The sequence below is a fragment of the Neomonachus schauinslandi genome, unplaced genomic scaffold (assembly GCF_002201575.2).
Source record: "Neomonachus schauinslandi unplaced genomic scaffold, ASM220157v2 HiC_scaffold_2611, whole genome shotgun sequence".
Lineage (NCBI taxonomy): Eukaryota > Metazoa > Chordata > Mammalia > Carnivora > Phocidae > Neomonachus > Neomonachus schauinslandi.
Window position 1 is genome coordinate 1 of NW_025411300.1, and position 4,935 is coordinate 4,935.

Consider the following 4,935-nt stretch of genomic DNA (forward strand, 5'->3'; position numbering starts at 1 on the left):
CCTCTGTGCTCTCTCCCTGTGTCCTTTCTCTTTCTCTCTCTCTCTCTAAGTAAAATCTTTTTTTTTAAGATTTTATTTATTTATTTGACAGAGAGAGAGAGAGAGCACACAAGCAGGAGGAGTGGGAGAGGGAGAAGCAGGCTTCCCGTGGAGCAGGGAGCCCGATGTGGGGCTGATCCCAGGACCCTGGGATCATGACCTGAGCCGAAGGCAGACGCTTAACGACTGAGCCACCCAGGCGCCCCTTGTTTATATTTTTAATGAAGCAGATATACAATGTGTGCTGGGGACAGAAATAGAGCCCATGCTTTGAGGTTTTGCTGAGTCATTATGACCTCGGTCAATGTTAAAGTAGAGCTTCCCTGGGAGCCCAGAAGCAGGGCCCACATACATGAAATTTTCCTTTCTTTTATCAACTAGAATGAATAGACCTATAGAACACTCTACCACACAACAGCAGAACACACATTTTCCTCAAGTGCACAAAAAACATTCTCCCAGACAGACCATATGTTAGGCCAGGAAGCAACTCTCAATAAATTTAAAAGGATTGAAATAATAAAAAGTATGTTCTCTAGCCATAATGGAATAAAATGAGAAATCCACAACATAAAGAAATTTGAAAAATTTACAAATATGGAAAATCAACATGAACACACACTACCAAAAGATCAACGGGTCCAAGAAAAATTTACAAGGGAAATCTGAAAATACCTTGATGAATGAAAGCAAAACACAACATACCAAAACTTATGGTAAGCCACTAAAGCAGTGCTGAGAGGGAAATTTATGGTTGTAAACTCCTACATTCAAAAACGATGAAAGATCACTTATCAATAGCCTAATCTTTCATTTTAAGAAACTGGAAAAAAAAATTTAAAAAAGAGCAAACTAAACCCAAAACAAGCCTAAGGAAGAAAATTTTAACAATTGAAAATACAGAAATATAGAACAATAGAAAAAATAGAAAATTTAAAAAATATAAGGAAAATCAACTAGAGACAAAGAAAAAAAAGAACAAAAGAAAAAAAAAATCACCTGAACAAAAATGATTTCTTGAAAAGATTAACAAAGTTGACTAATCCTTTAGATAGGCCCCTGCTTCAGTACAGGAACCGCGGGGCATGGGCGCAGCCTCCTCGCCCCTGGCTGAGGCTGGCGGCCCCCGCCGCTTCCGGCGAGCAGTGCCCCGGGGCGAGGCGGCGGGAGCCGTGCAGGAGCTGGCGCGGGCGCTGGCGCACCTGCTGGAGGCCGAGAGGCAGGAGCGGGCGCCGGCCGAGGCGCAGGAGGCCGAGGATCAGCAGGCGCGCGTCCTGGCGCAGCTGCTGCGCGCCTGGAGCACCCCCCCGCACCAACGACCCCGCGCTCGGCCTGGAGGACGACCCCGACGCGCCCGCGGCGCAGCTGGCCCGCGCCCTGCTCAGCGCCCGCCTGGACCCCGCCGCCCTCGCGGCCCAGCTCGTTCCCGGCCCTGTCCCCGCCGCTGCGCTCAGACCCCGGCCCCCGGTCTACGACGACGGTCCCACTGGCCCAGAGGCCGAGGACGCCGGCGACGAGACGCCCGATGTGGACCCGGAGCTGCTGAGGCACCTGTTGGGGCGAATCCTCGCGGGGAGCGCCGACCCCGAGGCTGGGGCTGCCCCGCGCCGCCTCCGCCGTGCTGCCGACCAGGATCTGGGCCCCGAGGTGCCCCCTGAGGGGGTGCTGGGGGCCCTGCTGCGGGTGAAGCGCCTGGAAGACCCCCTCGCCCCAGGCGCCGGTGTGCCGCCTCCTGCCCCACTGAGCACCGCCCGCCCGGGTCCTGCGCACCCTCGGGCCCAGGACCACCCCACCCCAACACCCCGACTGCTCCCCGTCGGCACATGGAGAGCGGCTTACCCCGTCAGCCGCAGGTGCAGCCCTAGAACGCCGAGATCCCCGCCTTTGGCCCCACAATAAATGCGATCTGAAGCAGCTCTAAAAAAAAAAAAAAAATCCTTTAGATAGGATGACCAAAATAAAAAGAGAGAAGACTCAAATTACTAAAGTCAGGAATAAAATAGAGGTCATTCTGACCACACAGAAACAAAAAAGATTAGAAGGAAATACTATGAACACTTGTGTATCAACAAGTTTAATAACCTAGATGAAACAGACAAATTCTTAGGAAAACACCACTACCAACCAAGACTTAAGAAGTAATTAAAAATCTGAAGAGACACAACAAGGAAGGAGATTCATCGGGAATCAGAAAACCTCCCACAAAGAAAAGCCCAGACCTAGATGGCTTCACTAGCAAATTCTACCCAAAGTTTAAAGAAGAATTAACATCAATCTTTCACAAACTCTTCCAAAACATATGAGACCATTTATTTTGAGGCCTCAAAAGAAAGCCTAGGTGGCTAAGTCAGTTAAGGGTCCAACTCTTTTTTCTTTTTTTTTTTATGTTCAGTTAGCCAACACACAGTACATCCTTAGTTTTTGATGTAGTGTTCAATGATTCGTTAGTTGCATATAACATTCAGCCCAGGTCATTATCTCAGAGTTGTGGGATCAAGCCCAGCATCAGGTTCTGCGCTCAGCATGGGGCCTGCTTGTCCCTCTCCCTCTGCTCCTCCACCCTCCTCTCCCCACCACCCCGCTTGTGCTCTCTCTGTCTCTATCTCTTAAAATAAATAAATAAATAAAATCTTAAAAAAAAAAAAAAAAGTGTCTGCCTTTGACTCAGGTCATGATCTCAGGGTCCTGGAATCGAGGCCCGAGGAGGCCTCCCTGCTCAGCAGGGATTCTGTTCCCTCCCCCAAATTTGGGCTCCCTCTCTTGTTCTCTCTCTCAAATAAATAAATAAAATCTTTAAAATCATAATAATACTTTAATAGGATCTAATATCTGGCCCGCATTTATATTTTCCCCTTTCTACTCAAAATTTGTTAGCTTTTCTAAATCCAGAATTCACTCAAGGTTTGTGCATTTAATTCGTTCTAATGGCTTGTTAGTTTTTTTCCATCGAAAACAAGTTCCGCCAACTTTTTTGTTTTTCATGGCACAGACAGTTTCAAAGAATAGAGAGAGGACTGTTGTCTTGTAAAATGCCCCACATTCTAGAGTCTCGGGATAAACATTTTTGACAAAAATACTTCATAGGTGATGCATATTTCTCATTTCCTCATCTTGGGGGAAACATTGTGTTGTCCCGCTTTGGGAGCTATTCATTTTGGTCCTTTGGTTACCCAAGTACTACCATTTCTCTCCATTGTAAAGGCACATTTTCTCCTTTATACTCAATAAGGAATCTGTGGCGTAGTGATTTGAGACTCGCTGAATATCTTATTCTCCAATCAACTTTCACCCAATGATTTTAAGCATGCATTAATGATTCTTTCCTGAATCAATTATTAAAATGGAGGATGCAAAATGGTGCTTTTCAACCTGTCATTCCTTACATATTCATTAGGTGGCATTCCTCTATAAAGAGATTTCCATTTTTTCTGTAAAGGGAAGCCTCCTTTTAATTACTTTTAAATAGAAATATTATTTATTCAACCTTTCTAATAATAAAACTCTATGTGATATATAGAAAACTTTGAGAAACTAAGAAAAAGGCCAAAGAAAATTCTTTTCACTCATAATCCCACCATTACTACTCACTGTTAACGTTTGGATATATGTCCTTCTCTTATTTCTCTATGGACATATATTATTTTATAAAATTGGAATTACATTCTACCTACTGGCTATCAATCTTGCTTTTTGACTTATGATTTTCACACATAGGTAAATCTTTTTAGGGAACAGAAAAAATTTTTTAAAGATTTTCTTTATTTATTTCACAGAGAGAGACACAGCAAGAGAGGGAACACAAGCAGGGGGAGTGGGAGAGGGAGAAGCAGGCTTCCCGCTGAGCAGGGAGCCCGATGTGGGGCTCGATCCCACGACCCTGGGATCATGACCCGAGCGGAAGGCAGACGCTTAACGACTGAGCCACCCAGGTGCCCCTATATAACAGAAAATTTTATTAATTTCACAGTATACTACCAAAAGGAAATATCATGATTTATTGAACATATTCACTATTATTGGAAATTTTCTTCATTTCCAATGTTTCGTATTAAACATACTTTTTCAGTGAGTAACCTTGTTAACTCTTTAAATGCCATTTTAATTATTTCCTATGAAAAATTATCAAAAGCCAAATTTCTGAGTTAAAGGCTGGGTAATTTTTTTTCTACTCCCTGCTGAGCAGGGAGCCTGAGGCAGGGCTTGATCCCAGGACCCTGGGATCATGACCTGAGCTGCAACCGCTTAACTGACTGAGCCACCCAGGTGCCCCTAATGATTCAACACTTTGATACAACGCTTGGCGCTCATCACAGGTGTATTCGTTAATCCCCATCACATATTTCCCTCATCCCCTCCCCTTGGGTAATCATTTGTTTGTTCTCTATAATTAAGATTCTGTTTCTTGTTTTTTAAAAGTTCTAATATTACAAAATTTCTTGAAGGGATAATGCTTAATATTTTCAAACTGTGACAACATAACTCAGACACACTGATACCAAAAAAATCTCTTTCTCCCCCATAATATAGAGATTCCAAATAAGAGATTCCAGTATCTCATACACCTATTTGGATTATGATGCTACTTGAGAATGAGTTGCTTACACAGTTTTACCAAAATTCATTAGAACTTTAATAAGCAGATTTTTTTTAGATACAAGAACCTAGACTAACTGGTCTTGTGGTTTCAATAGCAGTCAAGTCAAGTGCTGTTAGAATCTGTGGATATTTGGGGCACTGGGTGGCTCAGTCGGTTGGACGTCTCCCTTCAGCTCAGGTCAGGATCCCAGGGTCCTGAGATCAAGCCCCATGCCGGGCTCTCTGCTCAGTGGGGAGTCGGCTTCTCCAAGTCCCTCTGTGCTCTCTCCCTGTGTCCTTTCTCTTTCTCTCTCTCTCTCT

The 4,935-nt window shown here is 44.4% G+C and overlaps 1 pseudogene; it reads left to right on the plus strand.

Annotated features, from left to right (window-relative positions):
- Positions 1–649: 649 nt before the first annotated feature.
- Positions 650–1,783, plus strand: LOC123323928 (annotated as a pseudogene).
- Positions 1,784–4,935: the final 3,152 nt, after the last annotated feature.